Source organism: Taudactylus pleione, unplaced genomic scaffold, assembly GCF_031769625.1.
Source record: "Taudactylus pleione unplaced genomic scaffold, aTauple2 ptg000265l, whole genome shotgun sequence".
Taxonomy (NCBI): domain Eukaryota; kingdom Metazoa; phylum Chordata; class Amphibia; order Anura; family Myobatrachidae; genus Taudactylus; species Taudactylus pleione.
In genome coordinates this window covers 11263484-11284121 of record NW_028284667.1, presented here as the reverse complement: position 1 = coordinate 11284121, position 20638 = coordinate 11263484, and the positions used below count along the sequence as shown (strand labels likewise).

The following is a 20638-nucleotide window of genomic DNA, read 5'->3' as shown; positions in this document are numbered from 1 at the left end:
GTGGTCTTGAAATGTACTCTTATAGGGGTATATTTACTAAAGTACGGGTTTATAAGAGTGGAGATTCTAGCTATTATCTTCTAGAAACTGTTAAATAAATGATAAGTACAATCTGATTGGTTGCTATGGGCAACATTTCCACTTCTAAAAACCCACACTTTAGTAAATATATCCCATATACTTTACAACTTATATACAGATGTGTCCTCATACACCTATCATTATTGCGCCATATGGAGCGAGATGTCTGGCGTGATGCCAGTGTTGCCTACTTTTTTCTTACTTGTGCGTCTTAGTTTGCAAATAGTGTACTAGATACTTAGGATTAGGTTTTTGGTCGCAGAGAAATTAGTATAAAGTCACAGATTTTGCTACTTTTTCCACAATTTTGCATCTCAGTTTGCAAATAGTGTACTAGGGGCCTGATTCAGCAAGGCATGCAGTTGCTTAAACGCATGCAATCGGACGATTATTTCACTCTGCGCATGCATCGCAGTGCGCGAACCAGGCGCTGTGGTCGGGACTGCGATCACAGAGGCTACGCAGACCCATGGCAGAGTGATTTACAGGAAGTGCCGTTTGTGGGTGGTGACGGGGGGGTGGTCGGGCATACGCAGGTGTGCAAGTGCGTTTCAACTCCGTTGCATGACCGTGCATAAATTAGCCACTGCGATACCATACGCAGCCTGAGGCCTCAAAGCGTACACTGAAGTTAACAATTCCTGAGTGAGGTCTGACTTGCCTTAAATGTGCGCATGGGTCCGATGTTACCAATTGTTTAGCTATGTTGTCAAGGTATACAGATGTGAGTAAGGGGAAGTGGGCGTCTTTAGTTTAGGCTGCGATCGCAATGTGAATGCAACCATTTACATATCATCGCTGATATTAGCAACTGCATGCGTATTATCAGAATAGTGGCCCTGATTCAGACACGCTCGCTGCCGGAGGCAGCTCGCAGGTTTGAAGGGTTTTGGGGTTTTTTGCCTGGCCTTCTGGCCGCTCGCTAAGCTGTGGGTGACCACCTCTGCCGCAAGCCCCAGTGAGCTTCCGGCTCTAATAGAGCCGGAAGCTCACTACTGACAACGCTCGTGATGTCAGTAGGGCCGCCCCCAAACTGTTTGGCAAGCCACCCCCCCGACCCGCCTACAAAACAGGGCGAGCTGTCGATCAACATCGACAGCTGCCCCGTTTGTAGCAAGCCCCGGAGTGAGTGAATTTCTCACTTGCACCAGGGCTCGCGCAAGCGCACTGCCCGGCCATTGACCCGCTTGCGAGTGGGTCTGAATCAGGCCCAGTGTTCCTTGCTGAATCAGGCCCTATGTACATAGAATTAGTGTCTTGGTGCATCTAAGTAGCAGAGTCTGTGCCATGATATACGGGGCTATTTGGAGTGGATAGGATAGGTGGATAGGTGTATGTGGGCACATCTGTATAAATGCATTATAAACTGGCTTTTCCAATATCTGGTTGCCCTGATGTGGACATTTCTACATTAGTTGCCAGCTATGCAAATCTCATGGAAATCTTACTCAGGGATCAAATACACATCTATACAAGCAAACAAATAAACATTAATTGTTCATTTTGTAGCAAGGAATTAAATATGAACATGTTATTATAGCTACAGCATAGCTCTTTTGAAGTGTATGTTATCAGATGAGATTTGTAAGTCCCACCAGGGACATTATGCTACCTTTCTCAAGGGGAAAAAAGACTTCTGGCAGGTCTATGAATACTCTTTGGGTTAAATTCATCAAATGCTAGGTGGTTTTCTTTGTAGGCAGTTTTGAAATAGCTGCACATTACCAGTGACTTTTACTGGTGATCTGTAGCAATTTTAAACCCCTCATAACATGGTGTTTATGGAAAATAACGGTCATTGTAGATAACTAGGGTTAAAAAAAAAAAGGTACAGTACTTTGATCCCTATGGTTTAAACAAATGGGTCACTCGCGGCCATTCACATTGAAGTCAATGAAGAAGTGCTGGGTTTATTTATTCACACGTTAGTCCAGCACAGAAGAAGCTGATTCCGGGCAGCACCCCCCACTAGTGAACACCAGTACCACACGGGCCGGACAGAATAGATGTCTAACAGTACAAAATATATTGGTCAACTGCACTCTGTAAAATCCATTAAAAAAAAAAACACAATTAAAAAATTTAAACATAAATAGAATGTAGCATCGGCTTTTTTTAAAAGATAAAAATATGTAAAATACAAAAAAAAAAAAAACTTCAGTACAAAGTGCCTTACTTATCTTGTGAGGTTCACTACTTCCCCAGTGATTTTCAGACAAAATGGAGCAGCACTAGGGGAAACATTGTACCTCAAGCCTTTGCTGCCTGCCCTCCAAGATACACTGCCTATGCTCAGTAGGTTTGCCAGTCAATCCAAGGAGAAAACTTCATTTGATCATGGCCAACAGCCCAAGACAATATGTACAATGTATTATAAGTGCTCTCAGTCACAGAGTGCAATGAAAAGTTCAAGACTCCACTTCAGCACAAAGGTAGGGCTATCTCTCTAACCATGGATCTGCTGAAGTCTCATCTAGTATTTCACAATCCTTGGCTCACCCTAATGGAGGAAACTCTGAAGAGTCAGGGCAGTGGAAGCCTCTGAGTGACACCAGTTCTCCTACATCTATGCTTAAAAGGGGATACGTTCAGTATCCTGGCGCAGGGGATGCCAGTGTTTAGAATACCGGCACCAGAATCCTGACACCTATCAGAATCCCAGTGCCAGCATCCCAGAGGTAAGGAGTGGGGGTGGGGGGCTAGGCACTATGGGGAGGGTTAGGGTTAGGCACATGCGGGGAGGGTTAAGTTTAGGGTGCGGGGAGGGTGAGGTTAGGTTTAGGCACTAGGGGAGGAGGTTAGGTTCAGGCACCGGGGAGGGTTAGGGTAGGGACAGGGGGAGTGTAAGGATATCCTAACCATGTCGGGATGCCAGCGTCTGGATTTTGACCGAAGGAATCCCGAGCGCAGGCATCCCATACCCATTCCTTTAGAAAAGCCTATAAGTGTTTACTGGCACCAATAAATCCCAGAGAAAAAAAGTCCAGAGTGACAAAATGTGGCAAACAAATACATACTGCAGTTATTTAATAATCAAAGAAAGTCAGTAGTTTCTCATTTGTAGCACAAAAACACTGAGATGGCTGTGGGGAGAGCAATTACAACTACTGTAAGTCCAAGCACAACAGGGGAGTTTATCTTAAGTATATGAAGATATGAGATATTTATTTTTCTAGCAAGATAACAGCTGTATATGTAGAAAATCTGATCCTCCCCTTGAGGCACAAACAACACTCATTTCATTCAGCAGCTTTAGCTTTTTATTAATATATTACTGTATAAATTTCTGTTCTGTGACAAAACAAAATCAGATCACGAGTGGTGCATTTGAGGCATTGTTTCTGTTTAGCCTGTGCAATGCAGGACCTCCCACTACACATCCACTTGGCTGCAGTGCTTGACCCTCACCAGTCTCCTCATCACTCTTGCCGCTCTGGAAAGCTCTTCTAGCCGTTACTCTGCCCAGCATGCAACCACCCTCCAATTAAATTCAAAAGCACTGTGGACAGGGGAGGGAGTGGGCATTTGCACAGTGAAAATCAAACAGGGGCTCATCTGCAGCCAGCTTACATGGTTTGGTACAAATGGAGACCCGCCAGCCCCTCTGGCCTTGTGGTTATGCCTACTTTTGAGGTTGGCCCGCTCTGCCCGCAATTGCTGAGCTGTACACGTTTTTTATTTTTTTATTTCCGTTCCAAGATATCCGTGTAAGGTGACATTTTGCGATTCAGCGCTAATTGTCAAAAGGTGTAACGGGACTAAATAATGAGACTGAAAAAGCTGCTGTTCCAAAAGAAACTCTGTGGTCTTTCCCAAGAAAATAATAACCATAAATAAATATAAGGAACTGCGCTAAATCAATCAACATATATGGTTAATCATTAAAATAAAATATTTAATATGGACATATAATAATCACATAAATGCATGGGTCCAAGCATAATAAAAACATGACAATATTAGCATATAATGAGCATGACAAATTCTTGACAGAAAATTACAAAACAAACAAGTATAATGATGTGTCCTGTGAGGGAAAAAGTGGCTGATAAAAAAGGGGGGGGGGTCAATAATCCAATGCTAGATGGTTCAGACAATCCTCTATTGTGGGGAATATTGTGAAAGAGTTCCAATATGTAGCAGAGAAAAATATACAAGGTTGCAGGCTGTGATGCCTGAGTAAATGCAACAGTGTCTCTATTATGAAGCAGAAATGGTATTCACAAAAAATCCCAGGCTGTTATGCCAATCGAAAGTTAGAGTGGATGAGCATTGTTTATGAAAAGCAGCATATGTGGTATAGGGCTAATGAGTGATTCCAATGTTGATAAGCTCACCCGTAGGTCCGTGCTGGATACCAAGGTCTCCACACACCTCGTCAGGTGAGACCGACGTCTCTAGCGGGCAAGGGGTGGTATCCGTTAGGCACGTCACAGCCGGGGCTTCCGTCTTTCTGATGCGTATTGCAGGGAGGCAGGGGACCGGGCGGATTTCTACAGGCTGAGTGCTGTATCCACTGCTACTGCATGCGGCAAATGAATAACATATGCAGATGTAAGCGAGTAATGCAGACTTCCTTATCCTTGTAATGGCAAACAGGCAGTAGAGGATTTTGCAGTCTTCCTTCTCCTAAGGAGAAGGAAGACTGCAAAATCCTCTACTGCCTGAGACGTCGGTCTCACCTGACGAGGTGTGTGGAGACCTTGGTATCCAACACGGACCTACGGGTGAGCTTATTAACATTGGAATTACTCGGGGCGTGGCTTGGCTGGTCTAGGGAACAGACGTGTGTCACATCGGCTCCTGAGTTAAAGAGTCAAACTGACCCACTGGTGACATCCCCCTGGACTCGAGGGGTTATCCACCAGCTCTAGAAGCTCATCTGAAGCTAGAGGGACGAGGCTTAGCAGAGTCGGGAAATTCCTTATGTGTTTTGCAGACTGGACCTGACTGTCCCTTCACAGCCTTGGACTAAATTTCCCACCTAAGCCGAAGAGAAGATCCGGCTAACTGGTCGCCATCTAGCCTGCATCGGGTACCCCCGGAGTTTCCTTGGAGCTCCCGCAGACCCCAGTGCTGCCTGTACTTACCTTGGGTGCAGAGGAGTGACCCCGGACTGGTGTGCCTGGCCGCGACCTCCGTCTGCCCTCAGACGCGGCTTCCGGCTCCCTGCTGCTGCCGCCCGGCTGCTTGATTGGGGCCGCTGCTCCCGGATCTCCCGCACCACGCCGCTCACCCTCAGACGCGGCTGCCGGGTCCCTGTCGCCGCCACCCGGCTGCTTGATTGAGGCCGCTGTTCCCGGGTCTCCCACATCACGCCCTCAGTCGCGGCTTCTGGCTCCTTGCTGCTGCCGCCCGGCTGTTTGGCTGAAGCCATTGCTCCCAGCTCTCCCATATCACGCCGCTCACCCTCAGAAGCGGCTGCTGGCTCCCTGCTGCTGCCGCTCGGCTGGGGCTGCGGCTACCGGCTCTCCCGCATCACTCCATCCACCTTTGGACGTGGCTTCCGGCTCCCTGCTGCTTCTGCCCGGCTGCTCGGCTGGGGCTGCTGCTGGCACCTCCAGCTCTGGGCAGATTATTTGCAGCATGACCAGTGTTGCCGCTGTGTCCTGCACCCAGTCGTGGGGTGGACTGGGCATGACTGGAGCCCTTGGGACTGCTGATGTGCGGGGTCTGATTGCTGCTGGAAGAGATCCGGATTGGACGCACCTGAGGTCCTGCTGATTCCCTGACACTACTGGTGAGTGTTAATACTCCCTTGCCCTGGTGTTCTCAATTACTAATCTCCCAGCCAGCTACTCTGCAAGTCTCCCACTTCTACTTCTCCTTGACTGAAGATTTGGCGCCACCTTGTGGTACACAGTTATAACCACAATTTATACATATTACAAATCCTCTTTTACTAATACCAATTATTTCAGTTTCAAATATTGAGGGGTTTTTTTTTTGGCTATATATACCTCATATACTACTATATTAATATACGGACTACTCGAGACTCTGATACTAGCTTAATTGAAAATGTGATATTGGTTTCCACCATGAATACCTAGCCAACAGTCTCGGGGGGTCTGTGCTCATTTGCAGTCCCTCTTTAAGTATTACATTCCGCATGCCCACTTCGCCTTCACATTATCTTATTATCTCTGAATATGGGCAAAGATAAAAAATCTGCTCAAAAGAGGGAGGACCCTCTACCCCGAAATTAATCGTTTCAATCGGACCTGAGACCCTTCCTTCTCCCAACCCCCTCCAAAGAAGTTCCTGCACTCAATCCATCAGATTCACTTTCAAATTCTTCTAACCCGCCAAGCCTTCCTCAGTTGAGGATTCCGCCCTTCAATCCTCTGCCAAACTGGGCAGCGGGATAAAAAAAATCTTGACATACATCAAGACATTGCCTACCAAACAGGACCTATAAACTACCATTAGGCAGGAAATGGCATCTGTCAAGCGGGGCTTGTCATTACTTTCAGATTGCCTCACATCATTGGAAGAGACTCAAGAATCTACGGACACAACCCTATCTAAGTTGACATATATCATCTCATCACAGTCAGCTGAACTGCATTCTCTAAAATCCAGGGTGGATGATCTACATAACAGAGGGAGAAGCAATAATATCCGTATTAAGGGCCTCCCCGAAGATGTCCAAACCCCTAACCTCATCGACGCCCTGACTAAGATTTTCAATGAAATCCTCGGCAAATACCCGCATGATAAAATTGTTTTCGACAGAGCTCATCGGGCCTTACATCTGATAAGCCAAGGGATGTAATTTGTCGCTTGCACTACTTTTCTCAAAAAGATGAGATTATGCGTAAAGTCAGGCAATTGGAAGGTGTCGACTTCAATGGAGATACTATTCACATATATCAAGACTTATCTTGGCATACACTTCAGCTTCACAGAGCCTTAAAACCGCTAACAGACGAACTCCGCAAGTGGCAGTTGAAATACCGATGGGGCTTTCCGTTTCACCTTCAGGTTACTTTCTCCGGTAAAACACATCTACTCCATACTCCCTCAGATCTTCCAGCATTCTGCTCTATGCTGGGCCTACCACCTGTTGAAACGCCTGAATGGAAAGATCCTTTGGCCCAACTGGTCTTACCTCCTCGCTCAGAGAACCACTCTTCTTGGCATTCGGTTCAGCACTCCAGAAGGTGATTGAAAAATCATCCTCATCCACCTGAATTGGAGGACATTTGAGGTTTTTTCTTGATAGTGTATTTTTGTTAGAAGCTTAATGTTTTCCATTATGTTCAGGTTTATTATTATATTCATAACCTAGCAAATAATTTATGATGTAATATCTACATTTTTGATCTATTATAATTACACTGGCTATGCCAATATGGTCTTGTAGGTCTCAACTATTTGTTTTTTGTTCTACATTTCGGGGACGATTGATTACCCTCACTGCAGCTACATGTTTTCATGTTATAATTCCAATCTTACTAACATTTTCTAGTTTATAGATATTTAGTATCCGCATCTGTCTTTTCTATTGCTAAGATGTCACTGTTGAATTTATTTTTGTTTTATATTAGGACTGCATTTGACTATGACCCCCTATGACCCCCAACCCGCTATCCATGTTACCATTTACTGAGATATTGGTTTGTTATAAATTTTCCACTGTCTCAGACGCAGGAATTCTAATGTTTTTGATGTTGTATAACATTGTATTTTAATGCTTTTTTGTTTTTTCTCTTTTTTTCTTTTGTTTTTCTTTTTCTCTTTTTCGTCTGCCTTTTCTTTTCCTTTCCCTTTCTTTATCCCAGGGACCACTACCATACTTCCCTACAAATCTCCTCTGATGACTACAGCTGCTAAGCTTATTGTTTCCTCCATTAATGCTTGAGGCCTAAACATCCCTGAAAAAAGATCCAAGCTTTTGCGCTCTTTATGGGCAGATAAAGTCGACATGGCTATGATTCAGGAAACCCATTTTAAATTTGGTGTTCGCTCCCCTACCCTTCCTGACCGTCATTATCCTACTGTGTTCTTTAGTAATAGTCCTGAAGGGAAATCTAAGGGAGTTGCGATTCTTTTTTCAATACGATTACCCATCTCCGATGTTAAAATTTATAAGCTGATTCCAGGCAGAGTACTTCTAATTACTTATCAACTTTTCCACCAGGACTTTACATTTATCAATGTATATGCCCCTAATCAGGCACAAGGCACAACATAACTTTCTGAAATCTGTTTTGGACCAGCTCAATTCTCGGTTAAAGGGTATTATAATTTTAGGAGGAGACCTTAACTGGACCTTAGACCCTATACTCGATGTTTCTTCTAACTCCCCTCAGTTCTCACAAGCTAAATATAGACAGGTTAAAAAGAGTTTCCATGATCACCAGCTGGCCGACTCCTGGAGAATTTTGCATCCCACAGGTCGTGACTATTCATTCTATTCCAACCCCCACAAGAAATACTCTCGTTTGGATTATTTATTTTTGAGTCAGACATCTCCACATGCTCACTGATGCCAATATTGGTCCCATCACGTGGTCGGATCATGCCCGTTTCTTTGACATTGACACTGCCTGATCTTTCTCTCGGACAATGGTCTTGGCGGCTTAACGAATCTCTTTTACAAGATGCCTATTGTAAGACAGAGGTTGACATGGCTCTCTCAGATTATCTGGCTTTTAATGTTACTCCCGAAGTTTCACAGGTTACTATCTGGGAAGCTCATAAATATGTAATTAGAGGCAAATATATTCAACTCGGTTCTTACATTAAGAAACAGAAATCTGCACGGATCTCGTCCCTACTCCAGTGTATCAATCTACTTGAGGCTTCACATAAATCATCTCTATCTGGCGATATTTATTTGAAGTTGTCAGAGGCTCGTGCGGAACTTAATAGGATACTTTCTGACAACATAAAGTTATCTTTATGGAAATGTAAAAGCCGGTTTTATCAGTGGAGTAATAAGCCAGGGAAGCCTCTAGCGTGGGCTTTGAGGACTCAGCGAGCGTCTGGATTTATCTCAACTATTAAAGATAGTTCAGGCACATTTCACTCACTGACATCTAAAATTGCTTCCTGTTTTCGACAATATTATTTGACTCTCTATAACCTGGCGGGTTCCTCTTCTACATCTTCACCACCTGCTTCTTCCCAAGACATATTAGACTACCTCTCCACAGCCACGTTTCCCACCTTGTCTCCTTCAGATAGAGACACTCTGGAGCTTCCCTTCACAATGAAAGAACTCGATTCTGTCTCATCTTCTTCCCCTTCAGGTAAAAGCCCAGGCCCAGATGGTCTAACCATCGCCTATTATAAAACTTTTAAAGATAAACTGGCCCCTATGCTTTTAAATGCCTTTAACACAATTTCCGCAGACTCTGTTTTGTAGACAATCTCTAGAAGCATATTTTTCGGTAATCCCTAAATCAGGCAAGGATCCCTTCCTGTGTCCGAGCTACAGACCCATTTCACTCCTTAATGTTGACCTTAAACTATACGCCAAACTCATAGCCATTAGATTACATCCACTTCTCCCACAGTTGGTTCACAACGATCAAGTAGGGTTTGTCAGGGGCAAAGAAGCTCGTGATAATACAACTAAAATTCTTAACCTGATTCAGTTAGTGTCGCAGACAAATGTGCCTACCATTCTTCTATCAACTGACGCTGAAAGAGCGTTTGACAGGATTAGTTGGCTATTTATGAGGTCTGTTCTCGATCACGTGGGATTGGGTCCTCTCGCTATACAGAGGATTTTAGCCCTATATGAGTCTCCATCAGCAAGAGTGAGTGTCAATGGCACCTTATCAGATCCCTTTTTAATAGGTAACGGTACTCGACAGGGATGCCCATTATCCCCGCTAATCTTTGTGCTTTGCATGGAAGCTCTAGCGAGGTCTATTAGAAAAAACCCTCATATCTCAGGCGTTAAAGTCGGCGGGATAGAATATGAACTCGCATTATTTGCTGACGATCTCCTAGCTATTATTTCTCAACCGATCACATCTTTACCGCACTTGATGTTGGAATTTGAAAAGTTTGGGAAATTATCCAACTTTAAAATTAATTTCTCGAAATCCAGTGCCCTTAATGTATCTGCTCCCTCCCCTACAATAGCGAGTCTCCAAGGTTCCTTCCCATTCACCTGGCACCCATCCCATATCACATATTTAGGGATTAAATTTACTAGAAATCTGTCACAATTATTCCAAACAAATATTCTCCCCTTTCTTTCCTCAATCTGCTCGGATTATTCCCAATGGCACCTGAAGCAGCTTTCTTGGTTAGGAAAGATTAATGTGGTGAAGATGAATACACTACCCAAACTGCTCTATGTTCTCCAGACGTTGCCAATTGCTGTGCCGGAGTCTTGGTTTCGATCACTTACTTTACTGATCCGTCAATTTATTTGGTCCCGAAATAGACCTAGAATCAGACGTGAATTACTATCACGCCCAAAACAGTTGGGTGGTCTTCAGCTCCCAGACATTAAATCCTATTATCATGCCATCCACCTAAATAGAATCCTTGAATGGACTAGAAACAGAGATATTAAACAATGGATTGCCATTGAAGGCTGCTTCATGAAACAATACCCTGAGATAGTTCCATGGTTGCCGTCACTTCCTAGGATATCCCCTCCTCACCCAACTATCTCTCCCACCCTTTCTCTATGGAAGACTTTAAGGCTTATCCCTAACATCTCCTCACTTTTTGGCCCTCTCACTTCGTTTTTGGCTAATCCAAGGTTCCTGCCAGGTATTGACCCTTCCCATTTTCCCAACTGGACCAAGGCGGGTCTCTTCAGAGTTGGTCAGCTGGTAAATGCTTCTGGCATTAAACAGTTCTCAGAGATTTGAGAGAGATGGAACATTCCTCAATCCGATTTCTGGAAATTTTTGCAAATACGCCATTTCCTTACTTCAGATAATAGGCTTACCTTAGCATAAAGGGACCTTACTAATTTTGAGAAATTGTGTCACCCCACTATCCCCCTCACATACAATATTTGCCCTTTATCAATTATTATTATCCAGTCAAGTGTCTAGTATTCCACCTTGGGCTAAGGCTTGGGAGAAAGATTTAGGTCTAGCTCTTCTTTCTTAAAACCCACACTAGCTCTATTTGTATCACCGTTAGGGAAACACAATATAAGATCTTAATGCGATGGTATCGTCATCCTGTCATATTACATTCCATGTTCCCATCAGTTCCCAATACTTGTTGGAGATTTTCTATCGCTGTGGGCCCTCTCCGACATATTTGGTGGGATTGTCCTTTACTATCAAATTTTTGGTCCGATGTTATCTCTATCTCCCAACAAATTCTAGGCTTTCCCGTTCCCACAGGCCCCGAATTCTGGTTAATTAACCATTCGTCAATCCCAATATCCCAGTTCAAGAAATCCCTGCTACGCCATCTTAGTAACGCAGCTCGTGCTGTGATACCTGTGCTCTGGAGATCTACTACTCCCCCTACACGTAAAGACTGGTTTTGTAGGCTTGATTATTTTATGTCAATGGAAGATATTTTATATTCCTCACTAGATAAGTCTTCTGAATTTACCAGTACCTGGTTTCCTTGGCTGGCCTATAAGTCTTCAGATATATATATAGGAATTATATGTCTTCCACCTCATCTACCATATAAATTATGATCCTCAGAATAATAACTATTACTCTTATGCACACGATAGTCCCTCCTCTTCTCCTTTCTTCTCCTCCCTCCCCTTCTCTTCTTTTCTATTCTTGTTCTTCTCTCTCTCACTGTTTTTCTACTTTTCTTATTGTTTGTCTTTTCATTTGTTTTCCTTTTAAAGATCTATTTTTGTTTGTTATGTGTTTTTTCTTTTTTGATATATTAAATATCTGATATAGATTGTGATATTTGTGCCACTAAGCCTGATCTTTTTAAGAAAACGAGTATTTAATTATTATCTGTTTCGGGTTTATCAGATGTGAAATGTTTATAACAACTGTATTTTTTATAAATATTCTAATAAAAACAGAATATACAAAAAAAAAACATTGAAATTACTCATTAGCCCTATACCACATATGCTGCTTTTCATAAACAACGCTCATCCACTCTAACTTTCGATTGGCATAACAGCCTGGGACTTTTTGTGAATACCATTTCTGCTTCATAATAGAGACACTGTTGCATTTACTCAGGCATCACAGCCTGCAACCTTGTATATTTTTCTCTGCTACATATTGGAACTCTTTCACAATATTCCCCACAATAGAGGATTTTCTGAACCATACAGCATTGGATTATTGAACCCCCCCCCCCCCCTTTTTTTTATCAGCCACTTTTTTCCTCACAGGACACATCATTATACTTGTTTATTTTGTAATTTTCTGTCAAGAATTTGTCATGCTCATTATATGCTAATATTGTCTGTTTTTATTATGCTGGGACCCATGCATTTATGTGATTATTATATATCCATAATAAATACTTTCTTTTTATGATTAACCATATATGTTGATTGATTTAGCGCAGTTCCTTATATTTATTTACACTTAAAAAATCTATCAGAGCCAGGACTAGTAAAGTTTTCCACAAGGGCTGTCATCTGGCTTCCCGACAGATGGATTTATTGTACAACAGCACGGGAAGCTCGTTTCCATCCAAGTCAGTGAATAGTCCATGGACTCCTACAGTGTATGACACTGTTCCCACAAATGGCCGGGTTCCCCACATTTAAAGCAGATTGGAGCTTACAAAACTTTCACTACCTCTTTGTCTCCAGCTAGTTTTCCACCTGGCCTAGTTCCAATATTACGTAGTCTGGGCTTTAACGAGGCACAAGTCTCAGATCAAACAATAGGTTAGACCAGCCACAGTCCTCAAGGCACCCTAACAGTTCAGGTTTTAGAGATATCCATGGTTGAGTACAGGTGACTTAATTAGTACCTCATTCAATTTCATTTAACCACCTGTGCTAAATCATTTCTAAAACCTGAACTGTTGGGGAGCCTTGAGGACCGCGCTTGGGAACTTCTGGGTTAGACATACTGCATCTTCAAGCAACTGTGTGTCAGGCTGCAGCACCCACCTCTGTAGTCCCTTATCCAAAGCCCATATGAAATAGTTTATTGCCAGGATTTCTATCATCTTGGCAGGTGTATGCTTCTCCAGGTTCAACCACTTCCTGAGTTGGCCAGCTGAGCTCAAACTGACTGGTACCTAGACAATCGCTAGTCATGGTACATCTTGGCCCCGTCTGGCTCTGTGATCCTGGTGCGTGCTAGTATCGCCATCTTTAGCTATTGATAGCTGACAGCCTGGTACTCCTCCAGGACAGGTCCATGTTCATACTCTGTGCCTCCCCAGACAAATAGGGTGCAAGCCATTCTGTCTATAACTCTGGTGGCAAGTTGGTCTGCTTAGCAATTTGCTGGAAAGCCACCAGGTATGCCTCTACATCATCTGAAGCCATTCATTTCTGCACCATTAAGGCAGCAGGTGTTTTTTTTCGGATTCCTCTCACTTGTGACAACTCACAGTAGCCTGGTATTCTCTTTCTGCACTGCTACCACTTACACAAGAGCTCTCATTATCTCCTCCATTTCGCAGGTGTGCTGGGGCGGGGAAGCGTGACCTACAGTAGTTTCCCGTACATCCCATGAAGACACCACTGTGATAAAGATAGTCCCAGATGATGACACCTCATACTGATATGCTGAATCTCTGTTTATTTGTCAGGATGGCAAAACAGACAGCACACTTATTCAGCACCAGACAGCAAAGCATTCAAAATCGGGGGACCATGGGGTCCATTTACTAAGCTTTGGATGGAGATAAAGTACCAGCCAACAAGCTTCTAACTCATTTTTCATTTTCATTTTCAAACACAGCCTGTAACATGGCAATTAGGAGCTGATTGGCTGGTACTTTATCTCCATTCATTTTATCTCCATCCAAGGCTTAGTAAATAGACCCCCCTGTCTCTTACTAGACATAGACCAGCTAATTATACACTGGCCACTGATTGACAATAGTCACACCCACCCCCACAATGTAAAACCCTTAAATACTCACTTCTACCCAAGCACTAATTAATTAACTAATTAATTCCTTACCATTTGCCTTGTTGGCGACGTCCCTACTGACCATGGAAATCGACACTCTGCAGCAGTGAAACATTAAGAGTTCCGCTTTTCCATGCAACGTTCACATATATATCATAAGTGAAACATCAATAAATTCCTCTATTCTGACTCACTCATCTATTATATCTTTATTCAGACCACATTTGTACTAATGTGCCCCATATAATTGAGGAATTTAATAAAATAATCTAGAACTGAATGGGACCATTGACATATATTGGCCAGTCAGTGGAATAGGTTTTGAGTCATACTTGGAATGATGAGTACTGAGCCAATAACTGCTTATACTGAAGTAGTCCCCCTCAAATCTCTCATGTAACTAGACTGGAGGTTCTTGCTCTGTATTGTGAGCTTGAGGAACATTGGCTGATCGTAAAGCCAGGGCCTGAAAGGTGCAGTCTGAGCTGCTTGAATCTCATCTATCCACCCCTGCATAGCACAGAGCTGGGCTTGCAAACTGTATAGCTTGGATGAGAGCGGCCTTAGAAGTATTTTTTGAAATTAGCCTTTTATTTACTCGTGTACACACAAAAGCCTGCATAGATCACACTGATCTGTGCAGTGTTTTGAATGCGACTGTCAGTGGATTCATGCTTTTATTTGTCAGCAGAGTCTATTGTAAACGGGACAAATCAACTGATCTCGCACATGCCAGATATTGCTGAGTATCACCATCAAATCTAAATAAACAGTCAAATACGCTGATTAGTACATTCCTGAATTTGAGCGTAAAACATTTTTAATATCCAGCAATTTAGTTTAGAAGTCAAACACGATTTTTAGTACATTTATCCCCAGTTTTTAAGGATATCCATGCTTGAGTACAGGTGACTTAATTAGTACCTCAGTCAGGGGCGGGCTGGGCCGGGGGGCAGGGTGACATTTGCCCCCCGGGCCGCTACAATTTTAAAGTTAAGGGGCCGCCGGGTGGCTGCAGCTGCACGCTGCATCACATACCCTGCGGCCGGGAGACAGAGAGAAGATGCTCCCCGACCGCTCCATTTATGTTATTCACACAGTCAGAGCGGCCAGGGAGCATCTTCTCTCTGTCTCCCAGCCGCCTGTGTCACATACCTGTGATCATAATGCAGCCGCACTGTGTCCGTCAGTATTTGTCAGAATGCTGATTGGTGGATGGCTCTAGTCCCATCCACCAATCACAGTGGTGGGATGTCTTTCCACATTGATTGGTGGATGGCTGGTGCTATCCACCAATCAGAATTCAGAAGGCTTAAGGAGGACTACGCAGGTAAGAGTGTATGGGCAGAGTCATTGTCTGCGGGCATCTGCAGGCATAGTGTATGTGTCTCCCTCAGCTGTCGGTCACAGTGGGGGTTGGTGGGGATGGGGTGGTGGCTGGGGCACGTTGTTTTTGGACTTATTTTATTCAACTACTGGCAGGAGCGCTGCGCACTTCCTGCATGCATGTACCTCTCCAATCCTGTCCCAAGCATGTGGCCCCACTTTCTGCACAGCTCAGTATGGTGCATGTCACTTACATGCAGCAGCAGCTGCTCCCAGTGTCCCATGTGAGTACTGCTGGAATAACTCTGGCAGGCAAAATCTATCAGACGATGGCTCGGTGGCTGGGCTGTAATCGGGGACAGTATGTGTATATATATATATATATATATATATATATATATATATATATATATAATTTTTTTAATAAGTTTAAAAGAAACTGAACTAGGCACTGGAGTGGTTTTGCAATAATCCACTCAAGTACCACACCAGAATTCTGGCATATTTAATCTGGAGAAGGGGAAGAGGTCACCTCATAACTTAATGCCAGCCCCTGATCTCTTATCATCTACTCCTCCACCAGCCTATGATGTCCCTTGCTTCTCTTCCCTCCTGCAAGAATAATAAGGACTGAAGGAAAAAAGTATCTTCCTGACCCTTTTTATTTATCATTCTCCTCTTTGTGTTCCTGTTTAAATCAGCATTATGTGCTATGAGGTTGGGAGGAAATACAGATTTGTGGTATCATCTTTCATAAAAAGGGGGTGTCAATTTTGGAGTATGATTTTTAATGTGAAAGAAGAGACAGAAGTTGGGTCTGTTTTATTTAGTGAGAGTGCTTCAGATATGGGGTATTATTTTCAATAAGATAGGTGTGTGAGTGTATTGAATACGATTTTTAAGAAAGTAGGTTGGAGTCGCTAAAATCTGGGGTCTAATTTTAAAAAAGGGGGAAGATCTGGCATCTGATTTTTATTGAGCAAGGAGAGGCGGTCATATTGTGGATCTGATTGTAAGTCTAATTATTCTTAATTGGTACAGGTGAGTCTCCCATATCCAAATATTCCGAAATACGGTATATTACGAATTACGGAATATTTTTTGTATGACTGATAATGTGAAACCTTTGCTTTCTGATGGTTCGATGTACACAAGCTTTTTTTAAAGCACAAAATCATTAAAATACAGTATACAATAACCTTCAGGCTGTGTGTATAAGGTGTATATGAAACATAAATGAATTTCATGTATGTACACAAACTTTTTTGATGCTCAAAATTATTAAAAATATTGTATAAAATGACCTGCAGGCTGTGTGTATAAGGTGTATATAGAACATAAATGCATTCTGTGTTTAGTTTTGGGTCCTATACCCAAGAAATTTCATTATAGTATGCAAATATTCCAAAATACGGAATATTCCATTATCCAAAATAACCCTGGTCCCAAGCATTTTGGATATGGGAGACTCAACCTGTAACTGTATTCAACAGAGGACACTAGTATAGTTTTTTATTTATTACCAGTTATTTATATAGTGCACACATATTCCGCAGCGCTGTACAGAGAATTGTTAGCCATTCACATCTGTCCCTGCCCCAGTGGAGCTTACAATCTAAGTTCCCTACTACATGCTCACACACACACACTAGGGTTAATTTTTGATGGGAGTCAATTAACCTACCAGTATATTTTTGGAGTGTGGAAAGAAACCGGAGCACCCAGAGGAAAACCACGCAAGCACATGGAGAATATACAAACTCTACACATTTAGGGTCATAGTGGGAATCGAAACCACGACCTCAGTGCTGTGAGGCAGTAATGCTAACCATTACACGTCTGTGTTTTTGCTTTGTTAGATACGGCTGGTAGGTTATGTGTTTGTTTTTAGCTCTTTGGCATAACAAGAAATTTCTATGATTATTTAAACCACACCCACATTAGATATACCACGCCGACGAGAAGATTATTATGCAATTTTTTCCGTCGCAGTTATTTGGTAGACTATTGAGGGCCACATGCTAGTGTTTGCCCCCCAGGCCTAAAGTTTACAGCCAGTCCCTGACCTCAGTCAATTTGATTTGAGCATCTGGACTCAAGCATGGATATCCTGAAAACCTGGACTGTAATGGTGGAGTTTTGGAAACTCCTATGTAAGTGAACTGGACTGATGAAGAAGCCTGCTAGTAATCTCAGATGTAACCTGCTTCTCATTTGCAGAGCCTTAGAGAGGCAGAACAGCGACTAAACTGCACCCCCATACATTGCTTTTCATCCCCTCTACCACTCCCGGATAACTCTCTATTGACCAGGCCTCTTGGAGGGGGACTGCATATTTAATTTGTAGTGGGTCACAATGTCTTATGGCAGCCCTCCTGCTCATACTTACCGACTGTGCAGGGCATAGATTTGCCTACTCTTTCGGAGGTGCAGGGGGGTTACAAGAAAAATCGGGAGCCTCCCACAACTCCTGGGAGAGGAAGCAAGTATGCTCCTGCTGTGCTGTGTATCATTGGGGTAGGACAGGGAACACTTAAGGCCTGGTTTCACCTGCAAATCGTGTCACATTTTGCAGCTAAATGGGGAACAAGATTTCACAATTTCTTTCAGTTGTAATCAGAACCAATGTGCAGCTGCATCACATTGCCACTGCAAAACCTGAAAGATGATTTCAAATGAAAAAGTCCTAAAAAATTGCTTACATCTGGTGTGCAGATAGTAGATAAAATGTATCATTCAGTAATGGCATAATTTAAAGTGAAATGTGAAGGTACATTAATATTAATATTTAATGAATGCAGTTTCCACTTCATTCATTGTACCGTAAGATAAAAAGGAGTTTCTTTTCCATTTTAAAGCATTATTAATAACTTCCTATACACCTCAAATTCCCAGTGTTTCAAATCACATTCTGTAAAAAGAAAATCACTCAATTTACTTAGTGCTTAGTTTTCTTTGGTGCACATATAAAGTATAATAGTGTATTTCTGCTGTGACTGTGTGACCGCATAACATCAGCACTGCTACTGATAATAGAAACATGGGAGATGAACTGTTAAAGGGGCCTATTTACTATATAACAGGTTTATAAACCAATACTTTTCCGTCACCTTCCTGATACTGTGCATCTATAAACACAACAGCACCTTTGTGCGTACAATCTGTGTAACGCATGCGCCATAGGATATTATAGGAATTTTCCTGCATGTGCAGTTGCAATAAAAATCACTGAACTACATGAACATCGGCATTGCATGCGGTTTGCCTGCGGCTCTGAATCAGGACTTGAGTGAATAGATGAAGACAAAGGGAAGTATAAAAATAAACTAACAGTTGGAAGAAGTGGCTTGTTCTAGAGATGGTTTATTATCCAACTGGTGATATGGATTCGTGTCTTAGGCTGGCTACACACCGATGCCGTTGGAGGTGGCGATTTCCCTTCGCCCCACATCAAAGGACATTGCCGGTATACACTTAAAATATTTAATGAACGATGGAACGATACCTGTCCTTCATCCCAATACAGTATGTACAGCATTGCATGCAATATTGTGCGGTTGGCCGTGCAACACGCAGGAGCGCGCAGTCGGACATGCGCACTGCACGATATGCCCGGTTTGATGTTCCAATTTGCCCAAATCGAACCAATATCATGCAGGTTTGTACCCACCCTAAGAGAAGAAATGATTTTGCCAGTGGAGTGATAGGTTGCAGAGGGGAGCTAGAGGCGTGAATGCAGTGATCAGAAGGAGCATGAAAAAGGTGAGAGAGATTAAGATAGGAGCATGAAAAAGGTGAGAGAGATTAAGATAGGAGCATGAAAAACGTGAGATGAGGATTCATCTTTTGTTCCAAGGGAAGGTTAACTTTGTCTGGAATAGGTAGCACCAAACTAGATGGGAGGATGGTGCGTATGGATCTGGCATGGGAATAAATGGTATAGAGAGTTTGACTTTTAAGAAGCTAGGGCTGAAGTGTGCCGTCAGATCAATACAGCACAGAGAGAACTAATTTTAGTAAAGATGAAAAGTGGATCAAGTTGAGAAAAGAAAATGTAGGTGTCGCTTTGTGTATGTGGTTTTGACTGTATAAGATAAATGAAAAGAGATTTTGGTTAGAATTGGGGAAAGCCAAGCTGGAAAACTCAGAGATGCAGCAAAGTGGGATGAAGCCCACTGGGAGAAACCAAAAGAGAAAGTAAGCTAAAACAGTTTAGTGAGTGAGCTTGTGAAAGTAAGTGGGTAATTCGTAATCTCCTGGGGGTTTATGTAATAGATTAGTAATTATAGTGGCTGCAGCTCGCAACTTATTGCATAAGCCCCCTAGTCCCCCTGGGACTTGGAAAGTGTAGTATGGAAAAATAGATTCCTACTTCATCATCTTGTCTGTTTCCTGGGAGTGAGGCTGATTGGCAGAGCCTGCCGCAGGGCATAGGCATTCTAAGCAAATGCCTAGGGCAGTGTTGGCTAACCTTGACACTCCAGCTGTTATGGAACTACATAACCCAGCATGCACTGCTACAGTTTTGCTATTAGGGCATGCTAAAACTGTGGCAGGGCATGCTGGGATATATAGTTCCACAACAGCTGGAGTGTCAAGGTTAGCCAACACTGGCCTAGGGCATCTGGAATTCCTGGGGGCATTCCACTGCAGAGATTGATAAGAGCTCAGCTCTCTGATCAGGCCAGTGGAGGGGGGTTTTGAGGGTAATTCCTCCTCTCTGTACTCTTCAGGATACATGCAACTTACAAGGAAGTGCATTGTTCTTCAGCAACCCCCTCGAGGGCCCCTAGCACCAGCAATGTCTGGCTACAGCTTCCCGGCTAAACAGTGAGTGGAGTGCAGTACTGCTGGGGAAACTTTCTATGAAGAGGAATGCTGCTACTTCTGCTTTGTGATGCAGTGTATCCACTGCCCCAATTTACCCCCTCACTACCTGGGGAAATGGGCATGCATCTTAGTCACTGTGCCAGCTGTTGCAACCAGCAACAACTTACATTATGCATGTACCAGCAACAACTTATATTGTCCTGTACAGGATATGTCAGAGGTCCGTTATGTGTGTCGGTCTGGAAAGACCACACAGTGCAAGGTGGGTTAATAGAACTGCACTCTAAGGGGGTGCAGAGGGGGTTAAATGTATTGTAGCAGAACTGTCAGATCTTTTTGACAGTGACAGCTTCATATATGGGCAGGAGGGAGAT

The 20638-nt window shown here is 43.1% G+C and overlaps 1 protein-coding gene across 1 annotated transcript in view; it reads right to left on the bottom strand.

The window, feature by feature from the left end:
- LOC148514013 (cilia- and flagella-associated protein 47-like) overlaps positions 1–20638 on the bottom strand; it is a gene marked incomplete at its 3' end in the record, with an annotated part of 651210 nt that overhangs the window by 618750 nt on the left and 11822 nt on the right. The gene's annotated exons all lie outside the window — the stretch shown is intronic.